This window comes from Parasteatoda tepidariorum, chromosome 3, assembly GCF_982258835.1.
Source record: "Parasteatoda tepidariorum strain Cologne lab strain chromosome 3, Ptep-v5.0, whole genome shotgun sequence".
NCBI lineage: Eukaryota > Metazoa > Arthropoda > Arachnida > Araneae > Theridiidae > Parasteatoda > Parasteatoda tepidariorum.
In genome coordinates, this window is record NC_141757.1 from 27,508,024 (window position 1) to 27,529,494 (window position 21,471).

The window sequence follows — 21,471 nt, forward strand, 5'->3', positions numbered from 1 at the left end:
TTTACATTAATTTCTCTGAAATATCGAGTAACACATCTATAGTCATCTTCACATGATAAATTCAGCTTCAAAGTATCCCCGAATACTTTTCCTGTAAATCCATTGATATGGATTTCTCTCAGTATCTTACTAATCTTAGTCCAGGTGTGACTGCTATCATTAATTATTATCGGAGGGACTTTCCGTTTTTTGTTCTTTTGGAGTTGGAAATTTCTCTCTAACTCCATATCTTCCAAATCACATTCTGAGGCCTCTTCCTCACCTTCCATTTCTTTCTCTACCACTTCCACAACTTCTTTCTCCACTACTTTAGGTTTCTTTGTCTGATTACTAATTTTGTCATCGCTATCAGACGATACCGTGTTTACTTTTTTATCATCATTCATGCCAACTGTTCTGCTATTGTTTGTCTTTTTCCTCTTTTTAGAGGCAACGTTTGCATAGGTTTGTTTAGCCGTCGTTTCTTTGATCGACTCTGTCACTTTCTCTCTTAGAGTAGGAGTGGGCACCTCCTCTCTCTGTGTCAACGCTTTTTGTAAATGTCTATTTTCTTGTCTCAACTTTTCATTCTCTGCCGTGAGATTATCAATCTTACGATTTAGTTCTGCCATTATTTCTCGCAACCCCTTTAACTCTTCTACCATACTAGCCAGTGTCCCATCACTGCTACTTTTAACTACACTTACGTTACCCCCACTCATTGGAGGTAACCAGTCATTCTTAATCGCCTCTAAATACTGCCTAACGTTCTCTCCGTTCATCGCATTTGCCCCTGATGCGTGAACCGTTACGTCTAGGCCGGGTACCGCCGCGAAGCCCGGCGGCAAGCCACCGCTGCTTCCGACGCACTCGCCGGCCACTCCTCCGTTACCACTCTCGCTACTTCTCCTCTCCATCTCAAAAATGAGATCCTTGACTATATTTACCACTGGGGCTCCAAAATCTTCTCAATTACTGCACGTCTGCTTCAACAGCGCAGGATCGCTTCTCGTGGAACCTGTATAATAGCAGAAAACCGCTACGGGATCGCTTCTTGTGAGAGCTCGGTTATAAACAACCTTCCCTCACGACGTCTCAGGACTGTGTGAGAAAAATGTCCATACATCTAGAAATTTACAGAAGATTTATAGTAATAACATTTTGAATTTAGCAGTCGATGTGGTAGCTAATAGAAAAACAAGCACTTTGCTTGAGTAAATATAACATTTGAACATCTGATTCATCGAATCTAAGTTGACATATATAAATATAAACATAATTTGACATATCATACCTGCCAACTTTTAATCTCTTCCATTATCATTTTTCCCAGTGGTATTAAAATGAAATTAAAACTTCAATTTTAAGCAAACAAATACATTGTATTTGAAAAAAATTAAGTTGTCAACCATGATAGTAATGCATATTAATATATAAGCTTAATTTTTGTAAGAATAGTGGTGATCAAAATCATTTAAAAATTAAGTTTATAAAAGAAAAAAAAGTATATATTTACTACCACTTTAAATATGAAAATAAAATCTTCCGGAAAATCCGGAAGAGTTGGCAGGTATGTATATATATACGTAAGTTGACATAAATCACTAATTAAATTTCTATATTTTAACTAGCACATATTTAATTATGACATACATTGAAGTTCATTCGAATACATTGTGATAGTCATAAAAAAAAATCAAAAATTCAATATGACAAATTGACGTTTTTACATAGCATTAGAAATATTGATTGTAGACTTAGATTTAAAATGAAGATATAACATGATTTGATATGTACAATAATTGATTTTTGAAAAATGAAGAACATAATTGATGAATATAGATAAATTATACCTTGATTCATGATAAAATAACATATTTGGAGAAAATGCAGTAAATATATTTTATTAGAGAAATATTGTTCTTTAAATACAATAGAATTTGCAAAAGAATTTAACGTGCATAAGTTGATAAATACATATGCATTAATTGGCTATATTTTCAGAAAATGAAATTTGATGTAATTTATTTTAACATAAGTAAAAGTCTACTGTGAAAAGTTCAGTGAATTTAACTTGAGAGTCTTGGAAATGAAAATAGAATCCACTGTGATTGAGATGTTTCCCCGATGATATCCCGCAGAAGACGTAGCACTTCTTCATTTTTGAGCAATTCCTGTAATTCTTTGATTAATGACACTAATCGGTGAGCAAGTTTAGGCGTTGAATTTGATGTTGCTCGAGGACTCCTTCTGCTGGGGCGGGTCTCACACCCAGTATAGTTGGCTGTGTGGTTTTTGTAACAATTACAGCATTTTGGAGGTGTTGTTATATCTTTGTTGCATTCATGAGACCTGTGGTTTTCAGCGCATTTTACACACCTTGCTGGCGCTTTGCAGTGGCTTTGCGTATGTCCATAATTTTGGCAGTTGTAACATTGTGTAGGTCCTCGACCTCCTCGAAATCTTTCGATTTTAATCGGAATCTGCTGTATGTTGTTGACTTCGAATATTCTTTGGTGATTCGCCGTTGATATTAGGATTATGAGAAAGAGTGAAAGGAGCCGATAGGCTTCTCCCATTCTCTTCTTAAACTGCACTATTTTAAAGGTTGCAACGTTGTTTTTCTGTAATTCTGTATTGATGGCATCTGTATCAAAGTCCACAGGCAGGCCACGGACCAAAACCTTAATAAATCTAGCTTGCGGTGTTATTTCAGGTTTGCTGGGCGGATCCCGTACTTTGTCGGTATCCTCCTTAGGTTTTGTTGTCGGCAAGATAGTGACGTCATGTGTTGAGTTATGTTGGCTAGAAGGAGGACAGCTGTTTGTAGACATGGGTGTAGAGTTATCTACAATTGTTTCGACTGCATTTTGCTTTTTCTTCTTCTTTTTTCTTTTCTTTGCTGGTGGTTCTGTATTATTGTTAATATTGATGTCCGTGTCAGTTTCTGTATTTGGTGTTGTATTCAGGGTCTCATCTTTATTTTCCATGGTTATGTCGCCAGTGCTTGGATTAGTTTCAGTCATTATTGATTCGACTTGAATGGATTTTTTATTCATCTCCTTGTTTTCTTCTGCTTGAATTTTCCTCTTCCATCTGACGTGATAAGCTGCATTTGTCAGTTTTAGGAAGTATGGGTATTCGTAGTCTCCAGGGTAACTTGATCTTATTTGAATGAGCAGTTTGCTAAATAATTTATCTAACCGAATCAGCTCCTCTGTATCAAACTGAGTGTAAAACTCTACAAGATCGTCAATATGTCTATGTTCAACTGATGGAAAATATCTTTTTGAAATCCCACAGGTAGCAATGATTTCTTCTAATGACGTGGATTCTTTGCAATGCGACGGTGAATTACGACCAGAAAGTGAGACCTTTCCACCACGAGCTGTTTTATGATACGGCATGACTTGAAAAAACAAAATGGCGGGCTCAAAATCCAGACAATCCAAATGGCCAGTTGTCAGTATTGTCTGTCCCGACTCAGGAACCTGACGAGATCAAAATCAGTATCACTCACCTTGTAACGTTCAGGATAATCAGCTTCAAATCAGCATGACCGGCATCACAAGGGAGAAGAGGACATCAGTAGAGCATCACCTTTGAATGCCACGGGTCAGAGGCACCGGGCACCTTCGCTTCATTTCATCTTATTATCGCAATTTCGGTTCAAGGTCAGAGATCAAGCGTCCAGAACCTCTTCGCCTAATGCTAGCATCTAGTTTAAAATAAACTAACTATTTACAATTATCTTAAAAATATCCTGGTACTGCTATATGGTGTGTAAAATGAGGGGGAAAAAATGTTTTCCGGGCAAAAGAAATTAATAAGTTTTATTCTTATTGGCGCATTAAAACTGAAGACGCCAGCCCGTCAATATCTCGGGAGCCAGAAATAGTGAGCGAAAACTCCCCCCCATCATTTTCACGGGAGCGAGAAGGCACATATTCCAATGCATTAATAAGTAGGCGTTAGGGGCTGTTCAAAAAGTACGTACACAAAAATGGAGAAATTTTTAACCCCTCCCCCCTTCGTACATTACCGTACATAAGGTCTTACTCCCCCCCTTAGAGTACGTACATTTTATTAGTCTACCCCCCTTCTACATAAAAATTAAAATAATTATGTTTTAAATAAAATTAAATATTTACTTGAGTGTGTAGGATAAAGTCAAATTTAAATTTGGTGTATGTTTATAAAGTACGTACTTTGTATAATACCTCCCCCCCTCCCCATCGTACAAAACCGTACATAATAGCAAATCCCCCCCTTCGGGATGTACGTACTTTTTGAACGGCCTCTTACTAATTTCAGAAAAATTTTACCCTTATTGGATGAAAATTGGGGTTTTACAAAAAGACTTGACATTCATTTAGAGGTTAAGTCGAAGTAAGTGTAATATAAAGTTTTACAATTCAGCGATATTATCTCAAAATGGGAAGTCATTTCAATACAATTCTATGATAAAGTTTCAATTAATTTTTTAATATTTTTGAGAACCACGAGGGAAACCACGAAAACATCCCACCGTTAGCTTAGCTGCAAGGGGACTCTCACCCATGATTCGTCTACCACTGTGGATACTTTACGTCAGCATTGCTTTCGGTGCAAGTAATTTTCTTCAAATTGTCATACAATGTTCACAATAAATATAATTTGAGGTGCATGCAGGTTATTTATTTATTGGATTGACAGGTTTTAAGTAATCCACGAATTGTAACTTATTTTTTTGTCATTTTTAGATTTTTCTCCCTTTAAAACATCACCATTTTGTAAAAAAAAAAAAATCTTTTTTAAAAGCCCTACGTGAAACAATAAAGTTAAAAAAAAAAAGAAATCAAAATTTGCAATAACTTTCGAACAAATGGAAATTTCAGAAAAAACAAACAAACTGGTGTTAAAATTATAATGCACAAAATGGTCCAATTAGCACATTCAATTTCAATTCTGTAGTAGCACTTCTACAGACGACGAACTATAAGACGTAACATAACGACAAACAGATTTTTTTTAATAACAAGTAAAACAGTTAATAATAATCGAATTTAAATTTTTTTAGATGTAAATTCGATCCTATTTTCTGTACACTTTTCTACACACCTTAGAAATTTCAAGTTTCTAAGTCTTATAATTTTCTGTGCAGCAAAGAAAAATGTAACGTTACTTCGAACACCTCAAACAGCGGTTTATACACTTACAATTTTTTTAATATAGAGAGAAAAAGGCTTGACTTTTTGAAGAATAAATTATCCCTATTTTTTAGTAGATTAGTCAAGATTATTCTGTGAAAAAAATTTATTGAATGAAAAGAAAGTTACTTGCAATTGAAAATAAGAACTTATAAATTTGGAAAAATCATCTAGAATGTCTTTATGATTAAATATTCTCATAAATTTTGATTATTAATAACATAGGATAAGTTAAGTTTATATAATAAACCCATAAATTAAGTGTCCAGCTAAATCGTAACAGTATTTTCTCACTTACGAATAACAAATGTGAACGGATCTTGTCGCACGATCAATGTGTACCATTCAGGGATCGTAGAGCTTTATTTTTTATATAGCTAGCTGCACTTTAATGTAATACCATATCTGCCAACTATATAATAAACCCATAAATTAAGTGTCCAGCTAAATCGTAACAGTATTTTCTCTCTTACGAATAACAAATGTGAACGGATCTTGTCGCACGATCATTGTGTACCATTCAGGGATCGTAGAGTTTTATTTTTTATATAGCTAGCTGCACTTTAATGTAATACCATATCTGCCAACTATACAATAAACCCATAAATTAAGTGTCCAGCTAAATCGTAACAGTATTTTCTCTCTTACGAATAACAAATGTGAACTGAACTTGTCGCACGATCATTGTGTACCATTCAGGGATCGTAGAGCTTTATTTTTTATATAGCTACCTGCACTTTAATGTAATACCATATCTGCCAACTATACAATAAACCCATAAATTAAGTGTCCAGCTAAATCGTAACAGTATTTTCTCTCTTACGAATAACAAATGTGAACTGATCTTGTCGCACGATCATTGTTTACCATTCAGGGATCGTAGAGCTTTATTTTTTATATAGCTACCTGCACTTTAATGTAATACCATATCTGCCAACTATACAATAAACCCATAAATTAAGTGTCCAGCTAAATCGTAACAGTATTTTCTCTCTTACGAATAACAAATGTGAACGGATCTTGTCGCACGATCATTGTGTACCATTCAGGGATCGTAGAGCTTTATTTTTTATATAGCTAGCTGCACTTTAATGTAATACCATATCTGCCAACTTCACTCTTTTCGAGAATGGATTTTTTAAGTGGTAGTAAAACAATTACCGAAAAACTATCTTCCTCAATTATATGTTTATATTTTAATCAGGTTGAAACTCACTATCGTAACTGCGGAAACTAATACTTGGTGCACCAAGAGTACCTGGCCAAAAAGGCCACCTCCGTAAATTATATGATTACAAACTGAATCAATGCCATTGATATTAAAATTATTTGGGTTAGTAAACTTAATGTTAGGTAACTAAATAATATTGCTGTAAAAAAGTTTAAAAAAAAAACAAAGAAAAAACAGGGATAACACGCAAAATATAAAAACATAAACAAACAGATAAAGTCAAAAGTTCTTTAAATTAATTATTATAATTTATTTTTAATTATTGACAAAGCAGTTAGTGATGATTAGCATTGTAGGTAGTGTTGTATTAGTAAAGTGGATCAGAATGAGCCGCAGTAATTCCGCGAAGGATTGGGCATACCCAAGAAGGTGGAAAAGATTAATGATGAAAGAGAACATGAGGAGCCAGTCAGGGGGATAGAACAATCAGCAATACGATTCAAACGATGTCTTGAAGATTTCTATAGTGATGGAGAATGGCCTTAGACCGGCTCTTGGACTATCGTATGCTGGATCATGTAATTTGGCAAGGTACCTGCCCGCGCAAGCGGGCACCAGACCTCTGATCTGTGTTATGCCCTAGGGCGACTGAAACTAATGACATTGGAAGTAATGAGGACGGGAAATTTGGAGGAGTACGAGGCAGTAACGGCTCGAGATATCTGCATATGCAGTTCAAATCATGATACTATCGTGTGGACTAATATGTATTTATATATTTGTTGTAATTATTTATATGTAGTGGTGGTCAAACTCATTTATAGTTATTATTATAATTCAAAAAAGTTAGTGAAATAGCATGAATTTCGCTAGCACTTTAAATATGAAAATAAAATCTTCCGGGAAAACCGGAAGAGTTGGCAGCTATGTAATATTTTGCTGAAGCAAAAAAAATTTGAAAAAAAATTCAAATTTGTTGAGGTAGTTAAAGTAATATCTTTTATTTTTTTATAACAATTTTTTTGCTTGTTTATATCTCTGGGGTTATTTTATATAGAATGTAATTGAAATATTTTTTCGTTCGTTCAAACAAGCAAGTATTAATTGCGATGCATGTAACTAAATAATTAATGTAGTACCACCTACTGCCAACATCTCGGGATTTCTTCACTCTGATTAAATACACTCAGTAAGGGGCAAACAGAAACATTCGCCGATTAACGGTGTAATCAAAGTTAATAATAAATTCAATAAATATGCTGCATTTCGTATTGTCCTTTTTTCGAAATTTATAAAAATTCTAGATTTGAAGGTGCTATTGTTGGAGTTTATCAGATTTTAAGAACTTAATCCTTGAATTTTTTTTTTAAATTTCAGGAACATGAAATATTTTACCGTTTCACTGATGATTTATTTTGGATCATTAAGCAGTCTTTATTATCCACAAAATAGAAATTGAAAATTAAGTAGGCGTTACTTCTCTCTCTCTCTCTCTCAAAATAAATAAATAAATAAATACATGTTGCATTCTTACGATGAAAAAAGGCGGTACCATAATAGACTTAATAAAAATATGGATTTACTTTTAACACGTTCACGCCGAGGTGAACCACCGGTGGGTCACGCTAGATTGTCTCATCTTGGCAGCGCACCGGAGTAAAAACTGGTAACAATAAATTTCATTTTTTGGGGAATAATAAAAATCCATAACTACCAATTGTCTTCAACGGATGCAATTTTTATATTAAATTGCTTCTTCGCCGTGATAAATTTCAATACAGTGAATTGTTATTGTTGAAAATAGATTAACTCCTCGCGAATATTATCTCATATTGAAATAGTTCTTCTACCAGTATTTTCTCTTTTCCGTCCCGAGTTCAGGCAACATCCGGCGTGAACGTGTTAAATTCTTGCTTAACTTATTGAATACATAATTGGCCTTCGTTCATCGAACCAGTAACACATTTCAAATCGATTAGCTAGCATTTCGCTCTGAAAAATCTTTTAAACATCAGGTTTAATAATTCGTGTATTAGATCTACAGGAAAATTTGAATGAGGAAATGAAGAATTCAAGATACAAATGACTTACAAGGTTTTTCAAGTATCACAAAAAACAAGAACAAATCTCTCCATTTCTCGTCTTTGAAAAAGGAAAAAAGATCACAACTGACAATTTTTTCATGAAACAATTAAATGCCACCGATTATTCCAAGAAACTTATATATCAACATGTAGCAAGATATCAACATACAGATTAGAAAAATTTAGCTGAATTCCACCCTAATGTCAGCAAGGTTATGAATTTTTTGCAGCTAGATGACTAAGTTAAAAAAAAAAAAATCAGATAGACATAAAAATGTCAGAAAATCAAAAAAATGGACAGAGCGATATTTCATTTTACCGTTAGAGGGGGTGGGGGAGAATGAATAGCCAATTTAAGGCCCAAGACAATTTTCTTGTTATACATGTATAATGAGGTGAAAAATTTATATGCCTCTATAAAGTTCAACTCTTCCTTACTGAAGTAGAGAGGCCTGCTGGCTCAAATCATTTTATCCGTATGAAGACTGTTTACTCTTTAAATCTAACACATCCAATCCATGACTTGTTCAAAGTGTAACTATAGATTTTTTTATTCGAATTAGGTAGTGGTGAATAAAGCAAACTATCATTACCCCGCCCACAAATAAACTGCAATAAAAATAGTTTTGCTGCCAATTTTATCCTGATTGTCGCCACCCTGATAATGTATATACAGAGATACCAACTGCTCCGGACGCGCAAAAATAATTAAAAATACGGTAAATAACAACAAAGTAAATGTTGCAAATATTTGACATTTTTGCTTGCTTTTTAAAAGGTGTAGCATGACATGAATAGGACTGGGCTATAAATCGATATATCGCGACATATCGATTTAACGCCTATATCGGCAAACCGATACAGCAACTTTCATTCCAAGCGATGCATCTGAAATCTGATTTAAGCCGTCGAGTGAAGAAGACGATATAACGATATAGCGATATAGCGATACACGCAAGGACTTTCTCTTACGTTCCGATGCCAACTCGCGCTGTGGAAGACGATATTGTTTCGTTATGTTGAGACGGCCTTGACTGATGAGCGGTAGAATCAGAATCACTTTTGAGACTTTATATCGTTATATCACATGTTCGTTTTTGCACCTTCGCGATTTGAAATCGTTTCTTGTAGATTATTTTCAATGGGATTAACTTCGTGATCGCCGTCGTAACCTTGTTCTGAACGCAATCTATTATTGAAAAGAATTTATAAAGAAAAGTTTCTTCATTAATTAGATAAGTTTTTTATTTATTTTCTGACAAAACTTTTTTTATATTTAAATTACAAAGTAAATAAATTTGTTAGGTTATTTTTTTACTTTCTTTTAATTTATTAAAAACCTTTCGGATAAAACTTCTAATAATTTAATGGGCTTCTATTACTGATTTTAAATTTATAAATCTTGAGTTGTTTTTATTTTTAGAAATAAAGTTAAAACAAAACTTATTTTTTGGACATAAGTCAATAAACTTTATTTGTTCAAAAGAATTTGAAAAGTTTGCGAATTTTATTCATTTCTTTTTTTTTTTATCAATTACTACTTCGTTTTATTAGAGAGTAAAATCATTATTTTTTTTTAATTTTCGTTTTATATTATTAGTTAATTAGCTAAATATATTACCGAATATCACAATTCTTTTGTTTCTATTTTTAAGAATTTAATTAAGAAACTTTGCCTTACTTTGTTTTTCGTTCGTTCATTATTTTATTTAATTTAATTATTTATATGAAATAATAATGAAAATAGTGTTTAAGAAGCATTTTTTTTCTAAAATTTATTTAGCTCTTTGTTTTAAGCATACAAATAATTTTTTAACGAACTTATTTTTTAAATTTTGTTCCTATGCTGTTAGGTAAATATATTGATAAATTTCACTTTTATTTATTTTTTTATTTTTAAACTAAGAAATCTTTTGTTATTTGCGTGATCATTTTTAGAAAATATAACAAAACTTGTGTTTACTTCTTTATTAAGAATTTGAACATTACGATCGAACTTAATAATTCTGTAATTATTTACGCATAATAGTACAAGCAAATATTGATTTGTTAAAAAAAGTTTCTTTTTTTAAAAAAAAAAAAAAATATTTTTAACACTTTGTTTTAAGTGTATAATGAATTTCTTAACAAACTTTTTTTTAAATTTTTTAAATTTTCTTTCAATAATTTCAGCTAGATATCTTTATAAAATTCCCTTTTTATTTTTAAACTGAGAAATCTTTCAGAGAACGAAAATTTTAAGAAATTATTACAATTCTTATGTTTACTTTTTAGTTTAAAATTCGAACATTTTTAATTTTAAACTTCGGCTTTTAGTCAATCTAACTTTTATTTTAATTAAAATATATTTTGAAATTTTAAAATCAGCTTTTGTTTAATAACAATATTTTTTTTCATTAAGGGTGTTTTAAGGGTTAACTTAAATTAAGACTGCTTATACCTTATAAACGATAAAGAAGTGCAAATATTTCATTCTGTATCTACACACATTTTTTCAATAAATATTTTAAGTAAGATTTGTACATCTTAGTCAATTTATTTAATATCTTTCTTTAGCAAAACATATATATTTTCAAATTTATAAATTGATTTAAATCAATATGCGTATGAAGTCTTGATAGAAATCTGACTTTCTGTGCCTTAAAGTAAATGAAATTCAAAAATACTATATCGCGATACATCGCTATATCGCGATGCAAAACTGACGATATATCATGATATATAATTTCTAATATCGCCCAGTCCTAGACATGAATACTTCTAGAGTGGTGAATTGTATAAACTAACGAATTATTTAGAAATAGTGGTGGATAAAAATCTACTAAATTGAATTTCTTAAACCAAGAATCACAATTGATAAACTACCTCTTTAAAATATATATTTGCTGTCCGGAGCAAGTTGGCATCTCTGTATATATGACTCGCCAGTCTCGAAAAGGTTAAACGATACATTTCGCTGCCTAGGGATCTTCAGGGAGTGTAGCACGATCTTGACCTTACAGACAGGGATCATAGAGCTTTATTGCATAGCAATTGATAGCGTGCCATAAAATTAAAATGTTCTTAAAAAATATGAAAACATTTTTCCTTTATATTTAGTGGTAGTAAAATATAAGCAATAGTTTTTATAAAATTAACAAGTAATATATAAAATTATCAAGTGTATATTTAATTTAAAGCAGAACTATAGGTTATCTACATTAAAGTGCATTTTCTGTAGAATTGAGCACGTTAAAAATTAATTATAATTCCATAAAAGGAATTTCGAAAAACGAATGCTAAACGTACGGGCTACAACACAAGAGCAGTTTTTTCTGTATAAATCTGAAGAATATTTTATACGTTTAATTTTATGTTTATAATTTTCAAAACGGAAACAAGAGCATCAAAAAGAAGGAGTATATAGGTCTGTAAAAATGCATCTCGCCCGCCAATAACGTTCCCATAAGGGCCCAGAGGGAAGTTACATTTACTTGCTCACATCATTCCATCATAAACAATGAGGATTGCTGAGCTTTAATAAAGTCTGTGTAATTATGTAAAACAATACTTGAAACAGTTTAATTTTTTTTCTCAGTATTTAGTGGTGGCTTAAGCAAAACAAAATTTTTTATATTTATTTCGAAACTCAATTATTTATAAATTTAAATTCATTTAGACTATATATTGCTATGAACTGCCCATTATATAAAGTAATTACCTGGATTATGAACTAAAATCTTTTATAAATTTGAAAGATGTTTTGAGTTATATATAAGTTTTAGAGGAAAATTCTTATCTAAAGCACGATAAAAATAATAAATTTCTTCTTAGAACATAGATTTTAGTTAAAAACCTATTTAACAATGTACAAAATACAAATACAAAGTTTTAAAGAATTCTATAACAAACTGTTTTAATAATGTGCGTTAGAGTCGCTTATTGCTATTTTAAAGTCGGTTATTGCTATTCCGTGTCATCTGTCCGCAAGTAAAAACACAACTAAAACTCTAAGATCAATATAGAGATCAGAAAACAAAAATTTAAAGAGAATAAGAAAACTTATGAACAAAAGTTCATATGCAGACGGAAAGAGAAATTCTAAATTTTTGTTGAAATTTCCGATTTTCATTTTCGAATTTGACTCCAATAATTTTCGTACTTTCATGCATTTAAACTATTAATTATAATTCTATAGGTAGTTCTTAAAATTAATGAATTCTTTATAGGCTACAAGCACAGAATACCTGTTTATTCTGATTGAATTTGTTGAATCTCATTGTAAGCAGAAGTATTGATGGTGTCGTCGGTCAGAAAGCTATGATTGTCGGCCAATCAATAAAAGGGCAGTAATTTAGCGATATGTTACATGTTGACATTTTTGAAAAATCTAGAATTTACAAATTTATTGGATTCTTAAAATTTTAATAATTTAAACTATGCAGATTTTGAAAAATTTTGGAAACAAGTTTTACCTGTTTTGAATGATGTTGGATCATTAAACATAGCACATACTCCAATGAATGAATAAGTAGGCGTTACTATTTTCAGAAAATTTAACCTTTCTTTGAGGAAACTTGTATTCATTTAGAGGTTAAGGCGAATGAAGTACAATTTGACGATGTAATCTCTAAATGGGATGTCATTTCAATAACATTCTATAATTACATTTTTAGTTTTTTTTAAAATTAATTTTGTAGTATTTTTGATGAGATTTTCGTATCGTTTCCCATACGTCATAAAGTAGCCAGGCTATATATTAAAAATGACAATTAAAGACGCGCATTTTAACTTCATATAGTTTTAAGCAATTAATCTCTTCCAAATGATCCCATTTTCTCCAAATATTTAGCAGATTATTTTATGGTTACAAAATTCTAAATTTCCTGATTTGCAAAGTTATTTGATGCAGATTATTGTGTAGTCTAAATGTTGCCGCCTCAGATCAAATTTTGTATTGATTACATAATATTTATTTCAGCATAATTTTTTATATATATTTAAAATAATGTATATGTTTTTAATTTTATTAATGTTTTTCTTTTATGGATTAAAAAAATCTAAAATTTTTTTCGTTATCTTCATATCTTAATATTGCACATTATTTTGCTAGTTCACCTCTAAGCTATTTTCATTTTTGGGCAAGATCTATCATCTCGATAGATGTTATCAAAATCTATAATCATTTAATAAATTATATTCTTTTTTAAATTTTATATTTCCTTCAAGTATCGATTGTTTTTTTTTCTTTTAAAAAAATAAATAAAAATTATCAGAAACATCAGTAAGTGGTCTTGAATTAAGAAGACACTCACATTCGCGCAAAATAGTAGCCATTTCCTCATAACTTACCGAAGTTCTGGAGGAACTTACCGAAGTTCCTCCCAGAACTTTTCTCAAAATCTGCTTCTTTAGACCTACTAAACGTTCCCAGAAAGCACCAATATACACAAATTAATTGCAGACTTCTACGACAAGGCCATAAAATGCAGCACAGTCAACTTCAATCAGATTTTTAACTTCGAGAACTATAAAAAAGACGAAAAACTTAGACCAATAGCCGCTCATTTCACCTCCGACGCCTCATACCACAACTATCAGCACGAATAATAGTCTTCAATTCCACCATCTATAGTCTACATCAATAATCCACCAATAGTCCACAGCATCAAACACTTTACCAATACTGAAATCCTGACCTATGTTACTTCACGTTGACGATCAAACTACAGCCATCCACAGATTACAGCTCTTATTATTTTCATTTTCTTTCAGTTATACAAGCGAGTTGCTTGTCTCCCAGTAACAGCCACCCCATAGACTGCTGAACTGAAACTGTCTTTTCTTTTAACTTTTTATTCTAATTCATGATGTATGTAATATGGGCCTTCTGCGCGGTCCAGGTGCCCAATTTTTTATAAATAAAATAAATAAACCACCCCACTATGGAGCTGAAGGTGATATAAATTTCCAACTGATGGGAGCGATTTTGCCTTTCAGTTTCTCAAGATCAACATTTCTCAGCAGTTTTTCGAAGCCGACGAAATTACTCCCATTATCTAAATACAAAAAAAATCTATATTTCGTAAATCCATGGCTTTCTGGTGCTGAATTCAGCTAAATTTTCGCAAGTACGATGGACAAATTTGGCCAATCAAGTCTGTATTTTTACATATCGCAAAATGCGATATGTTTACAAAAATACAGATTACGAAAATTTAGCTGAATTCCACCCTAATGTAAGCAAGGGTACGAATTTTTCGCAGCTAGATGACAAAGTTACAAAAATCAGAAAACTGCATTCGGCATGATGGACGTAAATTTGTCAGAAAATCGAAAAAAAAAATGGACAGAGCGATATTTCATTTTTTAGTTTGAGGGGGTGGGGGAGAATGGATAGCTATTTTAGGCCCTAGACAATTTTCTTGTTATATAAGTATAATGAGGTGAAAAATTTATATTCCTTCATAAAGTTCAACTCTTCCTTACTGAAGTAGAAAGCCCTGCTGGCTCACATCATTTTATCCGTATGAAGACTCTTTTTTACTCTTTAACCCCTTGGGGACGGGTGATTCAGAAAAGCAATCGCACAAAATCAGAATCAAGTTGTATTTAAATAAAAAACGGTAACTTAAATTTAGTCGTTTCTAATTTTACATACTTACTTTGCTTTTACTTTAATTATTGTTAGTTTAATCATATATATAATCAATGTCAATTCAAAATATAATTAAATAGTTTTATTTTGAACAAAGTAATGGTGCATTAAATAAATCAAAAAATTATAACTCCGCCTACAAATAAACTGTTAAAGAACTACTTTGGTTACCAGTTTTTTCTTTTTACCCTGATTGATACGGATTTATGCTGTCACGTATTTGTGACAGTCGGCGCGAAAGGATTAAATCTAACACATCCAATCCACAACATGCTAAAAGTGTAACTATAGATTTTTTAAAAATTCGAATCTGGTAGTGGAGAATAAAGCAAATTATCATTACCCCGCCCACAAATAAACTGCAATAAAAATAGTTTTGCTACCAATTTTATCCTGATTATCACCACCCTGATAATGCATATATGACTCGCCCGTCTCGAAAAGGTTAAACGCTACATTTCGCCGCCTAGGGATCTTCAGGGAGTGCAGCCTGCAACCCGTATTAAAATGTTTGAGGGACAATTTGATTCGGTAAAAATGTTAACGATCTATACTGATTTAAAATACTGGCTCTTACGATCTTGACCTTACAGACAGGGATCATAGAGCTTTATTATAATCTCCACAAATTGGGGGCTACGGCCGAAGATGAAATACTCTTGAAAAATATCGAAAATTTTTTTCCTTTAAATTTAGTGGTAGTAAAATATAAGCAATAGTTTTTATAAAACTAACAAGTAATATATAAAATTATTAAGCATATGCGATCTATACTTTTATTTAAAATACTGGCTCTTACGATCTTGACCTTTCAACAGGGATCATAGAGCTTTATTATAATCACCATTAAATTGGTGCCGTGACCGAAATTAAATGATTCTTAAAAAATATGAAAAAATTTTTCCTTTATATTTAGTGGTAGTAATATATAAGCAATAGTTTTTATAAAATTAACAAGTAATATATAAAATTATTAAGTATATATTTAATTTAACGCAGAACTATAGGTTATCTACATTAAAGTGCATTTTCTGTAGAATCGAGCACGTTAAAAATTAATTATAATCCCATAAAAGAAATTTTGAAAAACGAATGCTATGTATATGGGCTACAACACAGGAGCAGTTTTTCCTGAATAAATATAAAGAATATTTTATATGCTTGTATCCTCATAGTTATTATATATTTAATTTAACACAGAACTATAGGTTATCTACATTAAATCCATTTTCTGTAGAATCGAGCACGTTAAAAATTAATTATAATCCCATAAAAGAAATTTTGAAAAACGAATGCTAAGTGTACGGGCTACAACACAGGAGCAGTTTTTCCTGAATAAATATAAAGAATATTTTATACGCTTAGATATAAAGAATATTTTATACGCTTATATCCTCATAGTTATTATATATTTAATTTAACACAGAACTATAGGTTATCTACATTAAAGTGCATTTTCTGTAGAATCGAGCACGTTAAAAATTAATTATAATTCCATAAAAGAAATTTGGAAAAACGAATGCTAAACGTACGGGCTACAACACAGGAGCAGTTTTTCCTGAATAAATCAAAAGAATATTTTATACGTTAAAACACTCACATATTCAACGTTTATGAAAAAATGAAATCTTATTCGTTTTGCGAAGAATTAATAATCCTAAGAAACTGAAGCAGTAAGATATTACCTGATTACAAACTTCATTGATTTCAGAAATAAATTAATATGAAAAAACAGTCGACATGTTTTTTCATATTAGTCAAACGCATATTCATGAAGTCATCACTTCAAAAATATGCGTCCATTTTCTAGCCTTGTCAGACGTGTAGTCATTCGCATCTGGCAAGTCTTGAGAATAATGTTGTTAATGCATTGAAATATTTAGAGTGTTTACATTATATTTCAGCAAAAATCCTGATTATAAAATCAAAACTCCGAGAGTTAAAAATTCTTCATAGACTAAACGAGAAAGAAAACTCGTATGAACTTTTTCATTACCAGGGAAAGAACCTAGTACACGTGACATGCAGAGAGAGATTCGTTGGATATTTTATTACAAAAGTGTAAGAATAATTAAATTTAGATTTTCATGTTATTGGATCAATAAGAAAAAAATACGGGGATAGATCCGTATCGTGATCTGTCTCTTCGACTACAAAATCCAAGGTGCCAAATATATTTTAAACTTGCAAATTTAAAAAAATAAAAATATGTAGATGTTTGCCCGGGTGTGACCGGTTTTCGCTACTAGTTATACCTTTCGAGTTGAGTTGGTTCCTTTCTGTGACGTTTTTATTTATTTTTTTTAGTTTTTCGAAGGTTGCCAAGACTTGGCGATTATTCTGCCACAGAACACGATCCGGAAATCACCCCCAAAATACTAAAAACTTAATTAAAAAACTTAATTATAGAATGCTATGGAAATGACATCCCATTTTGAGATTGCATGTAAAACGCCAGGTTCCTTCTAAGGAAAGTGGCCAAGAAAGGTAAAGTATTTCTGATAAAGTAACGCCTACTTATTTATTCACTGGAATATGTGCCATGTTTAATAATCCAACATCACTAGAAACAGGTAAAACTGCCAATTTTTAAAATTTCGCACAATCTAATTTATTAAAATTTTAAAAAGTTTAATAAATTTGTGAATTCTAGATTTTTCATAAATTTCGACTTTTAGCATATTTTAAAATTACTGCTCTTTTATTGATTGAGTGGTAATCCTAGCTTTTCGATAGACTACACGGCGGGGTGGACCCAATACGCTGCAGTTCAATACGTATCAGATCCGTGTTTTCTCATCGAATAAATTCGAAGCTGAGAGACGCTGTCCAAAAATTAGTTTAATATCTAGTTACTCTATGAGTCAATCAAATTCAACAAATTCATTATTGCAATCAAATTCAACAAATTCATTCAGAATAAGCACGCACTCTGTGTTTATAGCCTATAAGCAATTCACTAATTTTTAAGAACTACTTATTTGTTACATGTAGAATTATCATTAATAGCTTAAATGCTTGAAGGAACGAAACAGATCTGAGTTAAATGTGAAAATCGAAAATTTCGTCAAAAATTCGGATTTTTTTACTGTCTATATATGAACTTTTGTTCATAAACTTTCTAAGTCTCATTAAACTTTTGTTCTCCGATCTCAATAATTTATCTTAAGAGTTTTAATTGCTTAAGGAGTATTATTGGTTTAACTGTTTTAGCTTGATGACCGACGACTTAGACTGAAGTTGATTTCGGAGACCCTGTCAGCGAAGAGGGACACCTCACTCCTTCATCTGTAGTGGTACCAGTGGATGCCTGGAATATTGACTGTAAAAGTTATAGAATGTTGTAGATGGTGCTGACTTAGATGAGTAGCTGACTTGGTAGAGGTGATGTGTTGCATCGAGGACTTGTTTTCTGGAAGTAGAGATTGGAGTAATTTAACTAGTTCCTCGTTCTTTAGTAGCCCTTACATTTCTCTGAAGATTTGCAGAAATCGGTTGGCTGTGTCGGTAGCTTTCTTCCTGCATATAGCGCCACAGCCCGTAAAACAGGCTAGGTGCTCTGCGCTGCAGTTGATACAGGTGGCCGGAAATCTTCTAGGTCTCGTGCACTTGTACGAATAATGAGCACCCACACACTTCATGCACACAGCTTCGTCGGTGCAAGTCTTTTGGGTATGCCCTAATTTTTGGCATCAATACTAGATTTCATAGCGACCTACTCGAAATTGCTCTATCTGCTCTGGTGTTGATAGTATCTGGGAGCATGATCAGAAAGAGGGGGAGGAGCTCATACTCATAGTCACTCCTCTTCCTTAGCTGCTCCGTTCTGATAGGCTGATGACCAATATCTGTGATTTCTTTCTGCAAGACCGAGTTTTTGTAATCGTCTGATTGTCCTTTGACTAGGAATTTAAGTTTTCTACTAAGTTTTCCGGGTCTAAGTTTAAGTTTCTAGTAAGTTTTCTAGGAATTTAATGTTTTTATTTATAATTGTAATTATTTTATGTAGAATGCAATTGAAATTGCGTATGGAAAAGAACGTACGGAAAAGTACGTTCAAACAAATAAGCTATTTATGGCAGTAAAAATAAATAATAATTAATGCTACAGCCTACATCACAAGGACCTGTTGTTTCTGATTAAATATACTAAATAAACTTCAAACAGAAACATTCATTGATTAACGATGTAATTGAAGCTATTAATAGTTTTAATAGATTCAATAAATTTGCTGTATTTCATATTGTCTTTCGTGTCCAAATTTATAAAAATTCTAGAAATCTTTTAAAATTGTTCGAGTGTTTAAGATTTTAAAAACTCATTCCTTGAAAATTTTGTTAAATTTTAACAAAAGGAATTTTTATCCGTATCACGTGATGTTTAATTTTGGATTATTAACCCCTTGGGGACGGATGATTCAGAAAAGCGTTCGTACAAAATCAGGATCAGGACGTAATTAAATAAAAAACGGTAACTTTAATGTAGTCGTTTCTAATTTGATAGACTTACTTTGCTTTTACTTTAATTATTGTTAGTTTAATCATACACATAATCAATGTTAATTCGAAGTATAACTAAATAATTTTATTTTGAACAAAGTAATGGTGAATTAAATAAATCAAACAATTATAACTCCGCCCACAAATAAACTGCTAAAGAATTACTTTGATTACCAGCTTTATCTTTTTACCCTGGTTGATACGGTTTCATACTGGCATGTATTTGTGACAGTCGGCGCGAAAGGGTTAAACTTAGCACTAACCCTAAGTAGAAAATGAGTAATAAGTAGGCGTTACTTCCCTCTGACAAATTGGTGTCACTTTTTCAGGAAAAAATAAAAAAAGTGAAACAGTTCTCTTAGCAAGCTCGCATTTCGTTCTTATCTTTTATATCTCAGCTTTAATCATTTGTTTATGCTGTATTATTAAGTATCGAAAAATTCGTACTATTATACAAGGATGCAAAAGTAGCCCTTTTAAAAAAAGTTGTAGACATTAACCCTTAAATATATAAAGGTTGAAAAAAAAGTTCGGAAACGTTCAAATGTATCAAGAAATATACATTGATCGAAAAAATAAAAATCGACATCTCGAGACTCTTTAAGAACATAATAATATACATGTCCAAAGAAAATAATTTAGAATTATTTTTAATTTTTCTCCGATGGGTCTCGAGTTTGAGCAGTGGTATTTCAAATAGTTCTAAAATCGCCACAATTTCTTCGCGTCACATATGTTGTGTCATTTTAAGCTGAAACATTACCATTGAGTAAAAGGCTAATAATTCTACCACTTTCATTTCTGAAAGAACATTTTTTATTACTGTAAATAAGAGGCATGCTCCTTCACGGGCAGAACTTATCCGTATACTTAATGTCATGCTTTTATTTAATTTATTTTTTATTAATTTAATTTAATTTATTTTTTACTTGAAATATATATATCACTCCGAAAATTTCGAAAAAGTTTTCGAAATTCTTTTCTTTATTTTCTTTCGAAATTCTTTTCTTTATTGAACTTACAAATTCGCTTTATTTTATAACCACCATTGAGAAGCAGCCCCAATTCTGAGTTCAATGTTAAACTCCATGGCCTTCGAATGTTGAACCAACCCAGAAGACATTTGAAACTTCTGGATCAAGTGCTGGAACAAACTAACAGTCATGGAGGACTTTTTGATGAAACTAAACCACATTTGCTTTACTCGGAAAGGAAAATCGCGAAAACCTCCGTCGAGGTCACCCTTCGGCAAGGGGATTCTAATCCATTATTCACCGAACCACTGAGAATACTTTACCTAATCACTGTTGTTGGTGCGAGCCGGGAGCAGAATTCGTATCTACTAGCCAACACAGGGATTCGTACCCGAGTCACCTCATTGAGAGGTGAATGCTCTATCACCTGAGCCACCACGATCCCTCACTATTTTACTTTATTTTATAATGACGTTGAACACCCTACTCAGTTTTGAAATTTTAAACCCTATCCAGAAGACAAGGGAAGTATCGGAAGAGATTTTCCTTCGTAGAGGTTTTTTTATGAAACTAACCTGCATTGGCATTGTATGGTGAGGTAAGAAACGAAAACCTTCCATGATTAGACAGCAAGGGGACTCTAATCCATGATCCGTATACCACTGAGGATAATTTACGTCAGCCCTGTGGTCTTTGCGATCCAGGAGCGTAATTTATATCGACCTGTTAAGGCCGTGATTTGAACTCGAGTTTCCTCGTTGGGAGGCGAGCTCTCTATCCCCTAAGCCCCCTCGGCTCAGTAAAATGCACTTTGAAATGTTTTCGTGTTGTAAGCATGTAAACTATTAATTATAATTCTACACAAGAAGCTCTTAAAAATCATACAAATATTAAACACCAGCCTACACGACGGGACAGAATGGTTTTTAGAGATTCAT